The 17,189-nt window shown below is 44.6% G+C and overlaps 1 pseudogene; it reads right to left on the minus strand.

Moving 5' to 3' along the window:
• Positions 1-11,732: 11,732 nt before the first annotated feature.
• On the minus strand, positions 11,733-11,879 carry LOC127043391 (uncharacterized; annotated as a pseudogene).
• Positions 11,880-17,189: the final 5,310 nt, after the last annotated feature.

The raw sequence follows: 17,189 nt of genomic DNA on the forward strand, positions 1-17,189 counted from the left end.
GACCCAGAATATCCACAGCTACTCGCTGAAATGGGACCTCTATTATGGGGAGTGGCTGGAGAGGGGCCTTGACCTGGTCTTCGGGCTTTCCCACTTTTTGGCACACTTCACAAGACCGGACATACTTGGCAACATCCTTGCCCATCCCCTCCCAGTGGAAGGACTTCCCCAACCGGTCTTTGGTTCTGTTCACTCCAGCATGGCCACTGGGATGATCATGGGGTAAGTTTAAGAGCTTCCCCCAGTATTTAGTTGGAACCACCAACTGTTTTTGTGGATGCCAGTCTTCTCAGTGTCCACCAGAAAGAGTCTTCTTATATAAAAGCCCTCGTTCTATAACAAACTGGGATAGGTTAGAAGAGCTGAGAGGCGGTGGGGTGCTCCATGCCGCCGCCCAAGCTTTCTGAAGACTGTCATCTGCTTCCTGCTCAGTCTGGAACTGTTCCCTTGAAGCTGGAGACACCAGTTCTTCCTTAAACTGTGGACTGGGGCTTGGTCCTTCGGGAAGTGATGTAGGTGATGGGGTTGTTTTCGCAGCTGGTGAACCGCTCTCCTCTGGTGCACCAGGTGGTATTTCAGGCTCTTGCTGAGACTCTTGGGAATGGTTGTCTGCTGCTTCTGCCAGTTCAGGCTGGCTGGCACCCTCTGGCATTGGGGTTGAAGATGTGTTTGCAAGCGCTGGCGTCAATGCTGGCAATGGTTCTGGTGCTGGTTGCGTTTCCAGGTCCAGGTCTGGGACTGGAGGTACTGTGGCTGTTGCAGTCGTAGGCAGGGGATCCGGGTCTACTACCTCTGTCTGGGTCTCTGCTGACACAGACGGGGCCTCTGTGGACGGCTCAGGAACAGGGATGGGTCTGGAAGCTTGCCTGGCTTGGCTACGTGTAACCATTCCCACCCTCTTGGCCCGCTTTACCTGGTTGGCCAAGTCTTCCCCCAGTAGCATGGGGATGGGATAATTGTCATAGACTGCAAAAGTCCACATTCCTGACCAGCCTTTGTACTGGACAGGCAGTTCAGCTCTAGGTAGGTCTACAGCTTGTGACATGAAAGGGTAAATTGTCACTTGGGCCTTTGGGTTGATGAATTTGGGGTCCACTAAGGATTGGTGGATAGCTGACATTTATGCCCCTGTGTCTCTCCACACGACAACCTTCTTTCCACCCACTCTCAAAATTTCCCTTCCCTTCGAGGGTATTTGAGAGGCATCTGGGCCTGGGGATCTTTGGTGTGATGGTGGGGTAATGAACTGCACTCGGTTGGGGTTCTTGGGGCAGTTGGCCTTTATATGTCCCAGTTCATTACACTTAAAGCATCGCCCAGCTGACTGGTCACTGGGCCGAGGTGGGTTACTGGAGATTGGTGAGGTGAGAGAATAGGGCGTCGGTGGCTTTCCTTGGGTTGTAGGTGGGGTCTTGGGTTACCCTCGGTTATAGGGTTTATTGTCGGTGTGACCCCTGTGATATTCGCTCCCCTTGATAGTAGCTTTTTTCTTTTCTGCCACTTCCCCTCATCTGGCTCCAATCTCCCCCACCTCAGTTACAGTTTTGGGCTTCCTATCTAGGATGTACCTTTCTATTTCCTCAGGAACACCCTCTAAGAACTGCTCCAATTGTATTAGGAGGTGAATGTCATCCAGAGATTTAACATTGGCTCCTGATATCCAGGCATTATAATTCTTTCCAATGTGGTAGGCGTGTCGGGTGAATGACACATCTTTTTTTAACTCCTTCTACCTAGCTATTCCTGACAGAGTTAGAAAGAAAAAAAACCATTCATTTGCAAATATGTTTTGCTGGTGTATGGTGACTCACAACTGGAGTCCCTTTGTTTAACAAAGATCCTTATTAAACCCTGATGCCTTTGCCTTCAGAGTACTCAGAAGGGAGAAACCAAAAAAAAAACTTGCAGACCTTTGCTTTTAAAACAATCTCCTCTAGCCTGCTTTACACACAGCTAGCAGGGAAAGAGAAAGAAAAAATCCTACTGGCTTTTGCTTCTAAACTCAAACCTCAGTCTGCCTGCAGATAGCTAGCAGGGAGAGAAATAAAAACCTCTCTGGCTTTTGGATTCTATCTTATCTATTTATCCCACCCGCTGCACACCATGTCATGGTATAAACCCCCACTCTGAACCTTAGCGTCCAAAAGATGGGGTACCAGCATGAATTCCTCTAAGCTCAATTACCAGCTTAGTACTTGCAGCACTGCCACCAACCAGGAATTCCAGTGCCTGGTACACTCTGGTCCCCCCAAAACCTTGCCCGGGGACCCCCAAGACCCAGACCCTCTGGATCTTAACACAAGGAAAGTAAACCATTTCCCTCAGCGTTGCCTCTCCCAGGCTTCCCCTCTCTGGGTTACCCTGGAAGATCACTGTGATTCAAACTCCTTGAATCTTAAAACAGAGAGGAAAATTCACCTTCCCCCCTCCTTCTCTCTCCCCCTCCCAGACTCTCCCTGAGAGAGAAAGTAATCCTAACACAGAGAGAAAATTAATCTTTCTCTCCCCCTTCCCTCCTTTCTCCCCACCAATTCCCTGGTGAATCCAGACCCAGTCCCCTGGGGTCTCACCAGAATAAAAAAAAAAAATCAGGTTCTTAAACAAGAAAAGCTTTTAATTAAAGAAAGAAAAAACAGTAAAAATTATCCTTGTAATCTTAAAATGGAATATGTTACAGGGTCTTTCAGCTATAGACACTGTGAATACCCTCCCAGCCTAAATATACAAGTACAAATTAAAATCCTTTCAGCAAAATACAAATTTGAACTCCTTCCAGCCAAATACACATTTGCAAATAAAGAAAACAAACATAAGCCTAACTTGCCTTATCTACCTAGTACTCACTATTCTGGACATACAAGAGACTGTATCAAAGAGATTGGAGAGAAACCTGGTTGCACGTCTGGTCACTCTCAGAACCCAGAGAGAACAACAACCAAAAACTAACAGCACACACAAAAACTTCCCTCCCTCAAGATTTGAAAGTATCCTGTCCCCTGATTGGTCCTCTGGTCAGGTGACAGCCAGGCTCACTGAACTTGTTAACCCTTTACAGGCAAAAGAGACATGAAGTACTCCTGTTCTATTAATCCTTAACTATCTGTTTATGACAACAATGTAAAGGCTGGGGGGCACAAAACAGCCTCATGCATCGCTCCTGGCCCCTTACCCACTTCCCCCACCATAGGTGCCAGCTTCCTCATCTCCCCCGGGGGTGCTCAATCCCCGCTGCACCCCAGGCCCCACCCCCAATCCACCCCTTTCCCCAAGACCCCATCTCAGTCCTGCTCTTCCCACCCAACTCCCACTCCGCCTCTTCCCAGTGCCCACCCTCTGTCCACTCTCACTCCCTGCACAGCTGATTTGCACCGGGTGGGAGGTGCTCGGAGGGAGGGGGAAAAAGCTGACCTGTGGGGCTGCCAGTCGGTGCTAAGCACCCACTGTTTTTTTTTCCCTTGGGTTCTCCAGTCCCAGTGCACCCATGGAGTTTGCGCCTATGCCCCCCATGCCTCCATACCAGCACCACCCAGTTCCAACTCCCCTCACAGCTCCTTCCCGACTGGTCCCATTGTGTCCCTGCTGTGGGCATGGCGCAGGCCAGGGTGGGCTCCAGACACCTACTACTGAGCATCGATAACTGCGACTGTGGGCAAGGAAGGGACAGGACTAAACCAGCTTCCCCTTGCCCTATCTGGCAGAGCTGAGCTGCCAGCCTGGTCTCTCTTCCCTGCTCCAGGTGCCTTCTAGCGGGGCTCAGCAGAAGAGCTAGGTGCCGGTGCCTTTCTCAGGCACATCCCCCTCAGCTGTGCTCAGCTTGACTCCCACCCTGGCAGAAATTGGGGGGGAGGGGATGGCATGTGACCCCACATGACCTCTCCCACACGTCACCTCTGGAAAGAACTAAAGCTGTTAAGGAGCACATCTGTGTGGGCTGACTGCTATTCCAACATAGGCAGATGAGGTGAAAATTAGCAAGGCTGAACACAGAGCTTCTCTGTAGGAATTTTCAGCTTCTCCCGGGACCGTAGGCCATTAGATACAGAACAGAAACATAACCACTTGCCTGCAGCATAGAATAGAATCTATCTAGATTCTTTATGCCATGTCCATCAGCACCTCAGGACTGCAAAGCCTGTGATGGACATATCTGGCATCACATGGAAACAACAAAGAAGTGATATTCTCCTTAATCCAAGGGGAGAATCATTTTGAAATCTATACATTCGAAGTAAATGTACGGAATGGAGACCAATTGGTGGAAAGGATGGAGACTGGGAAGCTTTATGTTATCCCTAGGGTACAATTTGACCCAGGGAAGAGGTGCTTCACAATATTAGGAATGAGCTTTTAACCTGTACTGGACAAAGAGCAAACTTCATCCCTGCACAAATGGCCAGGTAATACAGACACTTGTTGGAATGATGGTAATTAATGGGACAGAGTAATACTAGGGTATAAGCTGTGCACCACTTACATTCAACGAAACCCTGATTTGAGGACATAGGCCAGATCCTGCAAAGGGGCATGCCCTATAAATAGTCTTTTGTGGGTCCTCTGCACAGGTCAAAATTTCACCCAGAATTAAGCTGTAAGGGGACATTTTTCTGTACAGCATTAACGATGATTTATTTATTTGGGGAGTTTACAGCACCCAAGCCTACTAGGTGCTGCATAGTACAAAGAGAAAGCCTTTGTCCCCACACTGAAGAAGCTTATGTGATAGATGCATACTAAGTTATCAATCAACATTTCTTTCCATCATGCAGTTTGAGTTTACATTTTTTTTCTGATGGTAACTGAAAGTCAGCGTTATGCTAGGCTACTACATGCAGTATTTGTGGCAATGATATCAATCATGACGGCTCTTACAGTTTTAAAATATTTGGAATTATAAATTAAGTTGTTCCTCCCTCCCTCCATGAAAGCAAACTGACCAGTGAATGTTGTTTGTTTCCAATATAATAGCAGTGTCTGAGGGTGCTTGTTTGTGGTGCCCCGAGTCATTATTTCCCCCAAAACAAGTCACAAGAAGTAATCCATGTCTTGCAGCAGCGATGGCAGCAGCAGGAGTGGAAAGCCTGGTTTATGTCTTTTTTTGCAGACATTCCTCAAAGCAACTGAGGAGCACACTGTCCTTCAACATTACAATCACAGAGACTTATTTACAAGCACAGAAACTGAGCTTATGTATTAAACTGCAATTTTACCGGTTAAAGAAGAAAACTGAAGGAAAAACGAAAACAGTACAAAGAATCTCTAATAAGGTTGTGTTCTTATTAAGGCATCTCTTGCTTCTCTCAATAATAACGTTTTCTAGGGATAAATATTGAAAAAGGAAAGAAATCGACAATTGTGAACTGTTCAAGTGCGCCACCCAGTGGTAATCATTTGTACTACAATGAAGTCCACATGAATATTTGATATGACACAATAATAATGTTATATATACTTTACAAGCTTTTTACACCTTGTCACTAATTATATACTGTGGAGATTATCCAATCAAATGTGAGATTGCTTAAAAATCAATGCATTTTTCTATATCAACATCTTATGATAAAGAGAGATCATATTGGACAGTCCATTCTCATAGACTTTAAGGTCAGAAGGGACCATTATGATCATCTAGTCTGACCTCCTGCACAATGCAGGCCACAGAATCTCACCCACCCACTCCTGTAACAAACTCCTAACCTATGTCTGAGTTACTGAAGTCCTCAAATTGTGGTTTGAAGACTTCAAGCTGCAGAGAATCTTCCATGAAGACTTACAATCTGAGGCCATTTTAATTTGTAAATTAGTGACACTAAGGACTGGAAAAATTCTGACTTCCAATTCTATCCATTTCTTTGGAAGATTCATATATTATCTTGCTGCCCATTGCCAGTTAGTAATTTACATATGGATTTAAATAACACGTGTTCAGAGGACTTGACAAAAGTATGGTGAACCAAAGATAGATAAGAGGTCATTTTAGCTGAAATGGGGTGAAAGCCCTAACTTTCTCAGTCCTGATCCTGGGAAGAGTTTGGCAAGTGTTTAAGTTTGCTCAAATGAATAGCTCTGTTCAAGTCACTGTATACATGCAGTTACATGTGTAAATTTTTGCATGTTCAGGGGGTTAGGAACCTAAACACCTTTGAGGAGCTGATCCTGAAATATTATGCATTTTCTAAGTTGCAGTAGGCTCTTAAAGATACTTCTAGAAAAAAAGAAAAAGACTGCATAAGAACATAAAAACGGCCCTACTGGGTCAGACCAAAGGTCCATCTAACCCAGTATCCTGTCTTCCGACAGCGGCCGGTGCCAGATGCCCCAGAGGGAATGAACAAAACAGGTAATCATCAAGTGATCCATCCCCTGTTGCTCATTGCTAGCTTCTGACAAACAGAGGCTAGGGACACCATTCTGGCCCATCCTGACTAATGGCCATTGATGGACCTATCTTCCATGAATTTATCTAGTTCTTTTTTAAATCCTGTTATGGTCTTGGCTTTCACAACATCCTCTGGCAAGAGTTCCACTGGTGGACTGCTTTATGTGAAGAAATGCAGTTTTTTGTATACTTTGGTGTGATTGTTATACAACTATTTCTCTGTGCCTTTCTATGTATGAATATAGCTAATTTGAAACTAGTAAAATAGGTGAAAAATGAACAGCATGCCATTCACTTTTCTTCTAGCAGAGATGATCTTCTTATACCAGATTTGGTAAATAATGTGTCAAATTTTAGTGCAGTAACTCCCATGTTAAGCCACTCACAGTGAAGATGTTGCAAGAAAAGACAACAGTGGCTGGAGAGAGAGATTCACAAAATATATACGTTTAAAAATCATTTTAGAAGTCTATTTTGTTGATATATTGTGTGGTAAAGCGATTGATCATATTTCGGTTTATTACAAAATATATTCAAGAGATCAAATAACCAATGTCAGTCAAGTGTATTGTTAAAAGCCAATAATAATATAGTACAGGAAACCAATTCAGTATAACACTAGTCTCCAGGAAGCCATCTTGTTCATTACTGTTACATTCACCTTACACAGAAAGTTATAAATTTTAGCTGGTAGTAGGTATAGGATGATTTTACAAGTCACTAAAATTCAACCTATCAGTTTGTCCTGGTTCCTTTTTTTTATCTTTCTTTTGGATACTAATATTATAGTCATGTCCATGAAGGAACCTTCTATGTTTGTATCAAGGTTGGACAGTCATGTACCTTGTCCTCTTCCTTTGGGATGTTTCAGTAGTAGCCTGTGAGAGTAACTTCCTTTCTGTTGCTATGGTAAAACATTCATCTGTCCTGATATTGACAGTTTCCATATTTGCTCAAGCCAAAACTTACTTCAGTCAGTGCAAGGGGTTATGAGATTCTTAGTGGAAGTAAGCAGGGTTATATAAAAATCATGGCCAATTTAGGCTATAATGCTGCTATACTATTTGTGCTTAATGAATACTAATATGTGCAGATAATGTGTGTGCGTATACACACACACACACACACACACACACACACACACACGTCAGCATATATTGGTCAGTTTTTGGTAACAAATTTAATTTTTTTTAGATTGAAAAATAAAGATTATTAAGAGACTGGCAGCTATAGTCAATTTACAGTTGGAAAATAAATGAAGACTATTGATGTGTTTGCATATTATCTAGAAAAGGTTTCCAACATATTTCCATGCTGTCATTTATATGTTAGATTGTTCATATATAGCCAGGGAGTAGGCTTTTCATCCAGCATTATCAACTGTATCAGCCTATTCTCTATGTTTTGTTTGCTAGTTTTGTACCTAATTCAATAAAATCTTTCTAAATAAAAAATAGAAAAGCTACCACAGGGGAAAAAATCAGTTTTTGCAATTGGAGAAGCATCTCAAGATTTAATCAAGTCTCAAACAATAAGTGAACAGGTACTCAGTAGAATGATTTACTATTCAGACTCCTGTAGTTGTAATTTTCTGCTTGCTGGTGACATCTGCTTCATTACCATCTTTAAGATACCAAAATATGAACTTCCAGAACCAAGTGCTGATTTAAATCCTGTGTAGCAGGCCAATTATAATAACCAGGTAGATATCCTGGATTAGTGGCAGTTGCCTCAGGGTGGAATTCATCAGGGCTAAATCCCACTTATGCTCTCAAAATAGGATTAACATGAAGCATAGAACAACATGCTAACCCTCTGCCCAAGGGTAAGTTTCATCCCGTGAGCTTTGGGCTTATACTCTGAAGGGCTTTATTGCCATTTGTACACCACCATAACTGTGCTGAGTGCTTTATGGAGGGATACAAAAGGTTGGTTGAAATTTTCAAAGCTGAATAGAGCATTTAGTCAAACAATTGCCTTTGAAAATTATAGCTATTGCCTCTGCCTCAAACTGTTTACAATCTGAGGGCCCCAAACAGTTTCATTTGCTTATATTTACTACGGTGGATATACCCTAAAGTCAGTCACAGGTTTGCAGGATCAAGTGCCAAGTGAAGACACAACATGAGAAGGGAATGTAACAAAAATCAGGGATAGGGAGGGCAAGAGGTAAATAAAATAATGCAGGTACTTGTATTAACATTGCAGAGCTTGAGGGCTTTGTGGATAGTTTTAAAATTAAGCCATCACAATGAGGGACAACTTAAGTTTGTAGGCTATGAAGAAGTACTTTTTAAAGAGAGACTGAGTCGAGGAGGAGGAGGCAGCACCATGGCAGAGCAGGTCAGTTCAGACCCAGTCCACTTCTTTGAAGTAAAAGAATGCATAGAAATTCTCTGAACAATGGACTTGAACTGTACCCAATTCTCCCATCAAGCCTGCACATGATTGCAATGTGATCTGAAGCTGGTGTGGGTGGGCTCAGGGTGGGGGTCGGTGTTCCACATAAAGAAGAGAAAATGTTTACCTAAATGTTGGGGGGGGGCGGGGAACCGCAAGACATAAAACCTCACTTATGACTCTTAGAATCTTACATTCAGCAAACTGCCTGTAACCAACACAACCAAATCAATGTGCAAGATCTGTATTATATGCAGCACACAGGTAGCAGCTGCTGATGGCATTGACAAAAGCACATAGACACACAGTGACAGATGAATGGATAATGGAATTGCAGTCCAGAATCCAAGCAGAAAAATAATCCATACCTAATGAGGTACCCTAAAGCAGATGTGAATTCACAGATGACGCAAATAGGAATGTGAACAGCTCCCACTGTTAACATCCTATCCAGTGCCACTGCCCACACAGCATTAATGTTGCTGGACAGCCATGCATATATATGATTGGCAATAGCATTTTCTTGGAGAGTGGACATTTAGTTTCTGTTTACGTTAATTTAGAAATACAGTAAAAAAGACCAAGGCCCTAACTTGTAACAGCTATCTGACCTATTCAGAACACCTTGGTTAAATGAAACATTAATTCAATAGTAAAGTGTCCCCACACTACACTAGTTACATACCCCTGAATGATCAACAGTACACATCCCTACACAGACGGCTTCCAGTATATGCATAGTCTGTAGGATAATAATGTGACCAGCATACAAATAATTGACTCTTTACTATCTTAGTCACTGATCCACCCCAAGTCCTCCCAGGGATTAGGAACCCTACCTGGGCACCAATTCCTGCTGAGAATCCAGTATGTTCAGAGTGAATGAGCTGCAAGTTAAAGCTACCTTAAGCAGTTTTCAGTTGCCTTTTAAAAAAAAATGCTGTTTCTCAAGGGGAACATAGTGAATGAAGACTTGGATGTTACCCACCTGCTGCCATTATCTATGAACAGACTGCATACACCACTGCCTGAGCCCCCTGGCTCACAACAAAAACGTGATTAGTCCTCTAATGAGTTGAGCTAGCACCTTTTTGTCAAAAACCCACCCTGTACTACATAGGCCAATGAACCCCAGTAGTGTAGATTTAGTAATGTAGAGATTGAATCCTGTTCTCTGCTAATCCCTTAAACCATCCAATACTGCTACATAGATAGCAATCCAAAAGAAGAGTTATCATGCATTTGTATATTCATATTTCAGAAATGCTGTAAGAATTGTCCTGTTGCAATCTAGAGGCTTCAAACCAAGGCCCTGGTCTAACAATAAGGTTTACCTAAACAGATCTCATTACAGGATTGGGCCAGTAATTCGGGGTGTGTGTGTGGAGAAAACAGATTAACAAGTGAGGGTGGGGAAATAGAGCTATCTTCATTCAAAATTAGTGGCCTGTAGCAAACAAAATCCAAGTCTGAGGCCCACATTACTTATCCACACTAACACTAAGAGATACAAGTAAGTACAAAATCAAGTTCACTACATAATAAACATCAGACTTGATGCATTCTAGACCTGTAAAAGTATGGCAAAAAAAACAAAATGCTTGGGGAACATAGATCACACCCTCTCTCATTCTCAGAAAACTAATCCTTTACTCATTCGTCTTTGCATAGGTTTAGATGGTATACCATGTGGTAATTATTTCCAAATCACAAGTGCAAACACTCACCCTGATTGGAAAATTAGCAGATTTGAAACTCAGGTAATTTGCCCCTAATGAGGAACTTGTTGAACTGAATTTAACAATTAGCTCATATCCATTCCTGGATGTATGTGACAGGGCTACAGAAAGGCTCAGAAACTCACCTATTCAAAGATTTTCGGTGAAAACCCAGAAATATTATCCTACTTCTCTACATAGCCCTTAGACTGGTAGTTCAAGGATTGTGGTCCTTGAAGAGCTGGCTGATCACATGATCCTGGCTCTCCTCCTTGTTTCTAGTTGCTAAACTGTATTAAAAGATGCTAAAAAACCCCACATTACTTCCCTAATGTTACTTTTCTACATGAGCAGATGCTGTAGTTGCCAGATGGGTGCTCTGCAATCAGGTATGAGAGAAGAGGAGGTCCATACACAGTTGTGAATGGCAGAACACAACAGTCAATGCAAGGGAAAATGTCCACAAGATAATCTCACTGTTAAGTTGTGATCTACACTAGAACTGGTTGAAAACCTTTGAAATCTCACCAGGGTTTTGTTGTTTTTTTTCCAAAACTTTGTCAACATTTTGGGAAAGCTTTTTGCTCTTTTTAAACCAGCATGTTACAGCAGATAACGTTTTACAGCAATTGGGAACTCCGATGAAAACGTTTTCAATTAGCTCTGGCCACTCTAGGAAAATTCCTGTCCAAGAGTGGTGCAGCCCTGGCATACCAAGAGCTTTATCATTTACCACCGTAACTGGCATCCGAATATTCCCAGAGAACATGTCAGCAAGTTAAAAAAAGGACAGCATGCAGCAGAGAAAGGGTGAAAAGAATCTTTTGCAAAAAACAAAGGACACTTGAGAGATACACCTGTACATGGTGCCTCTTTGACTGCCTTTGTGGTGAAGCAGTAGGCATTTTAACAGAAGCTGAGAGTCTCAGGAGTGAAGGATGCCATGTTTATGCAAGGAGATGGTAGAGCTTGTCTACCTAGGAGGTTGCACTTTGACTTCTCAGGAACTGCATTAAGGTGTGCCTTAAAGAGAAAAGAGCACAGGAGTATCCTGCATATTTTCACTTATGTACAAAGGTCCACTCCTCACACCAATTCTACAGGCTGGAAAAATTGATCTAGATGACCTCTCACCCAAAGATTATGCAGGCTGGAGATTTGAACATAGCAAACAGCAAATCATTTTATTGTTCTGCTTAGTAAGGCCTTAACTGCCAGTAAGATGATTTTTTTCCCCCCAGGGGAAAGCGCGAACACAGTCCCCCACTACCACAAATTGTGCGGTCGAGTTTCCCACATTTGGGGAAATCGCAGGGGTCAGCACACCCGCAGTACAATGGAAAGCCACCTTCGTGATCATGGTATCTCCCCTGCCAGGTAAGTATGATAGGTAAATTCACTATCCTACTGCATTTAGGAGGATGTGTTTCCTAGTAGACAGCGCACAGAAGCTAATAACTTCTGAGTTCTAATCCTGGCTTTGGTACTGATTCCCCCCTGTAGCTTTGAGCAACTCACTTAACTTCTCTGCCTCAATTTCCCCCTCTGTACAATAATGATAATAATACTAACCAAGTTCACAGAGGTGGTGGTGGTGGGAGGATTAGCTAGTTAACATTTTTAAAGGACTTTCAAAATATGCAGTAGAACGGTGCATATATTCCACTTTTCACCCATCAGTCCTAAATTGCTTTATAAAAATGTGTCTATTTTACATTGGGGATGCAGAGACACAAGCAGATTAAATAACTTGCCTGGGGCCTGAAAGCAAATCAGTGGTAGGGTCAGGAAGAGAATCAGGGTCCAAAATAGTTATGAGACTGTACAAAAAGAGTAAAGATGATAAATGGCATTGTATCAGTTTGGGGGAAAGAGAGCATAGGGATCTGTAGTCTTTATTTACCAGTCATGATCTGCTGGAGATGATAAATACCACAGTAATGATGTTTGCAAATGATATTCTTTTACTTAGTCTCTCTTTACATCACCCCACCTGCCCTCTCTACTCTACCAATGACACCAGCCTCAGTACTCCTGTTGTGTCCTTCTCTCACGGACAGCCGCATCTCTGAGGCCTCTTCCAAGCTACCCTTATGCTCAGCATTCCCTTCCATTCCCTGTTCCAGCATTGCCAATGCTTGTGAGTTCACTGCAATATTTGATAGTTTTTCTAAAGCCCCAGCCCCTGGATTCATGGGATTACCAGGGAATCTCAGCTTTCATTTTTAAAAAGTAAGTTTCCACTCCTTATAACTGTGTAGAAAAGCCTGAAAGCATGAACCATAAAGGTGCAGAAAGCAGAAGGCAAGTAAATTATTTTTTAAAAAATCTCAGGGTTTTAAATCCATGACAGAACACAGAGCAGCGGTCTCAAGTTGCAGCGGGGGAGGTTTAGGTTGGATATTAGGAAAAACATTTTTACTAGGAGGGTGGTGAAGCACTGGAATGGGTTACCCGGGGAGATGGTGGAATCTCCTTCCTTAGAGCTTTTTAAGGTCAGGCTTGACAAAGCCCTGGCTGGGATGATTTAGTTGGGGATCGGTTCTGCTTTGAGCAGTGGGTTGGATTAGATGACCTCCTGGGATCCCTTCCAACCTGATATTCTATGATTGATCCTATGATTTTGGGGGCCTAACTTGTGGTGTTCGAAAATATGGGGTTGGCAATGGTGCCGGGCCCTAGACCCTTGATCTTGCAGCAGCATCTGTGAAGGTGCAATTGCAGGGTCAGCACCTGAGCTGCCACTCCCTCATCACATTCAAACCATTTTAAAAAGGCACTTCTGCCATCTCACCTTTTAACAGTGAGAGGGAAGAAAAATAACCATAAAAATCCCAACCCTTGAAGAGAATTGTCCACACATGAACACACCTTGCTATATAACCACACAAGAATTGTACTGTCACTCTTGTTCTTTTCTGTTTTATTATTCTCCTCAGTCTCACTAGTTTTCCAGATGCTTACAACATTTTAACCTTTGATTGCATGTCCCCTGCACTTCTCGCTCCAGTTCTTTGTTTAATATGGATGGTGCTTTTTATCATCACAAAAGGCACGATAAAAATATCTTTATTCTTTCTTATATGACAATCTGAAGTAGACTTGGCATCAAGGATATGAGAAGTTAACCCTGAGATATCTCATTTTATGGCAGCTGTTTGAAATTCGACTCATGGAACTTGAAGATGAGTCACTCTCTGGCCGAGAGAGCCTTGACGTTATAGTATTTGTAAACTTTTAACGTCACCAATACACACCATTGGAAACAAAATATTCTTACTCTTTAAGAAGTGATTGTTACCAGAATGAGGAGAAAGCACCTCAGAATGCCGGAGGTCGAGCTAGGAGGAAAGACACATTACAAAAATAAAGTAGAAAACATTGTCATGTTTTATTTTTGGATAATTAAAGTAAAACATTAAGAACAAAATTGGTACATTCTGCCACTGTCATGATCATTTTGGCTCCGATTCAGGAAAGCATTCCTATTCAGGAAAACACTTAAACACATGCTTAAAATTACACAAGTCCTGTTCTGACCTAATTAGGGTAATACATAAGCATATGCATAAATGATTTTCTGAACTGGGGCCTTGGGCCCAGATCCTCGGTGGTACTTAGGTTCCTAACTTCAGCTGATTTCAGTGGAAATCTGTCTTCTTAGCTGACAGCGGAAAAGTCTACTTAATCCACTTGCTAATCACCACCTAAGCTGTAAATTTAATTGCTCAAATATGCAATGTAGTTATAGTTGTGTCAGTCCTACCTTGAACGGTCCCTTAGAGTATATGCTAACTACTGATGCTCAAGAGTTTGTTCCACTTTGCTTTTAGCTGTGATGCTGGAGTACTTTTCCCAAACCTAAAAAAGAGCTCTGTGTGGATTGAAAGCTTGTCTCTCTCACGAACAGAAGATGGTCCAATAAAAGATATTAGCTCACCCACTTCGTCTTTCTATTGCTCAAGTATTAAAAATCTACTCCAAAAGCATAATAGCTAAAGAGACTCCCATGGTTAAACTAAGCTCACATTGATTTTAAAATATAAATCTATTTTAATGAGCATTTCAGATAAATGATTGTGACAAATGCTTGGTTGACAGTGATAGAAAATGAAGCCTTCTCTTCACAGAATAGGTTAATCAGAGGAAGTATCAGAAAAGGCTTCTTGCTTTGCCCAGATGATACACCTTTAACTGTGTGGTGGAAGATCCAAGTAATTCATTCTCCATGCCTGTTCCCAACTCTTGATTTGAGTTCTAAATACCCATATATACTAGGAAATTGATCAGTTATTAGCAACAGATCCCAGTGAAGCAATGCTGAAAGCCATTTAATTTAATGTATGGAACAAAATTTTCAACCGCATTAGAGAAAAATCATGACCTTTGAAAATAATTTTGTCCCGTTTGCACTAGCAATTAAACTGTTTCCAACCCCAATTCATGAGAAGACTTGTTGGCTCTAAATAGTCTATTTTCCCCATGTGGGGTCTGTGACAGACCCAAACCAGTGGGGTACAGGAGTCTGGTCCTTTTGGTATCCAGGAAGTGGGCGGGCGAAGCCGCCCACTGCTAAAGGATTCCCCCCCAGCCTAAGGGGAGGATCCACAGGTCTGCGATACGAAATAATTGTGTGGGACAACCAATGAAAAAAAACAGGATCGGAGGTGAGGTCATAGGGCTAAACGAAGGGAACCTGATGGGAATACCGAGCAGAGAACCTGGACAGCGCCCACTGCTCCTCAAAGGTGTCAAGGGAGCCAGCAGACACTGCCCAGAGGAAGTCTGCCTGGATGCGTGAATGGACGGAGGAGCGGAAATAGGCCCCACAGTCGCAGGAAATCCTGTCGGCCAACCTCCTCTCCCTGGTCTTGTAGATGGCTAGTTTGGCCAGGGCCAAGAGGAGGTTGATAAGGAGATCCTGCAACTTTGTGGGGCCATGGATGGGGAGTGCATAGATAAACAGGTGAGGGGGAAAGTGCAACCAAAAACTCAAGAAGAGATCCAAGAGGAGCCGGAACAGGGGCTGCAACCTGGCACACTCTACATAAATGTGTGCCAGGGTCTCCTTCATGCCGCAAAAGGGGCAGGTGTTGGGGACAGGCGTAAACCGCACCAAGTACACGCCCATGCTCACAGCCTCATGAAGGAGCCGCTAACTGATATCCCCGGCGGGCCTCGGGACCAGGGCAGAGTACAAGCTGGCCCACCGGGGCTTCTCACCCTCGAGAGGCGGCAGGAGGTCCCGCCACTTTGTATCAGGGAGGGACGCGAGGGTGAGGTAGTGAAGAATGTGGAGCATGAGCGAGTACAGATGTTTCCGTGGCGCGGTCTGGAACAGAACCAGCTGCAGATCGTGCAGCCGTCTCGCAGTGAAAGGGCAGGAAGGCCGATTGGGGGCCACAGGGCAGGGGCCCGATAAAAAGGTCCACAGGGCCTGGGGTGGAGGGAGGGCGGGGCGTGCCCTCTCACAGGACCCGGTCGAGGCAGGCCCGAGCAGCGGGCAGTAAAGCGGCCTTCACCTCCTGAAGTACACGCCGGGGAGTACAAGGTCTGGAGAGCCCCATGCGCTGAGCGAGGGTCAGGGGATCCAGCCAGTCTCCCCGGTCGTAGTCCAGGAGGTCTCTGACCCTGGTGACTCCCACCAAGACCAGCCTCTGGCGCACCGCGGGGGACACCGCCACCTGCACACGAAGCTGGGGGTTGTGTAACAGGGGCTCCAAGAGGAGATCAGCCCCCAGGGTGGCAGCCACGGACTTGGTCGTTGAAAAGAGCTTCCAGGTCCGGAGGAGGTCTTGGTAGAAGACCAGCAGCCCAGAGAGGTCTCGCGGAAGACCTCTTGGATGGAGGTAAAAGAGCTGCCAGTCATATTGGAGCCCTCAGAAGCGGCGGAGAAAGGCGTGCACCAATACACTCCACGCCGGACTACCTGCACCATACAGGAGCCTCTGCAAGGTCTGGAGGCGGAAGACATGGACCTGAGTGTGTAGCCACTTCAGGCCCTGCCCTCCCTCCTCCAGGGGCAGGTGGAAGACCCCTGCAGAGACCCAGTGCGTCCCTTGCCAAAAGAACTCCAGAATCGCCGTCCGGAGGTTGGCCAGGAAATCCGGGGCTGGGACTAGGGTGTTGAGCCGGTACCAGAGCATGGACAGGACCAGTTGATTAAGCACCAGTGCCCTCCCTCGAAGGGAGAGGCACTGGAGTAGTCCCGTCCATTTCCGGAGCCGCTCCATCACCCTGCCCTCTAAACCTTGCAAGTTCTCTGGCGGAGACGGATGCGTGGCAGAAAGGTAAACGCCGAGAGAGAGCGGACCCGTGCTCCACCAGATGGCCTGAAGCACAGGTGAGAGGGAGCTCGCCTGCCACCTGTCCCCGACCACCAGGCCAGAGCTCTTGACCCAGTTGACCCGGGCAGAGGAGGCAGCCAAGTAGATGGCCTGGCAAGCCTCCATTCGCACCAAGTCGCCCGGATCCTGGACCACGAGGAGCACATCGTCGGCTTACGCCGACAGGACCAGCCGCAGCTCCGGCTCTCGAAGCACCAACCCCGTCATCCTCCAACAGAGGATACAGAGGAAGGGCTCGATCACCAGAGCGTACAACTGACCCAAGAGGGGACACCCCTGCCGCACTCCCCACCGGAAGCTGACCGGCTCAGTCAGGGTCCAGTTGAGCCTGACCAGACACTCCGCAGA

The sequence above is a fragment of the Gopherus flavomarginatus genome, chromosome 1 (assembly GCF_025201925.1).
Source record: "Gopherus flavomarginatus isolate rGopFla2 chromosome 1, rGopFla2.mat.asm, whole genome shotgun sequence".
NCBI lineage: Eukaryota > Metazoa > Chordata > Testudines > Testudinidae > Gopherus > Gopherus flavomarginatus.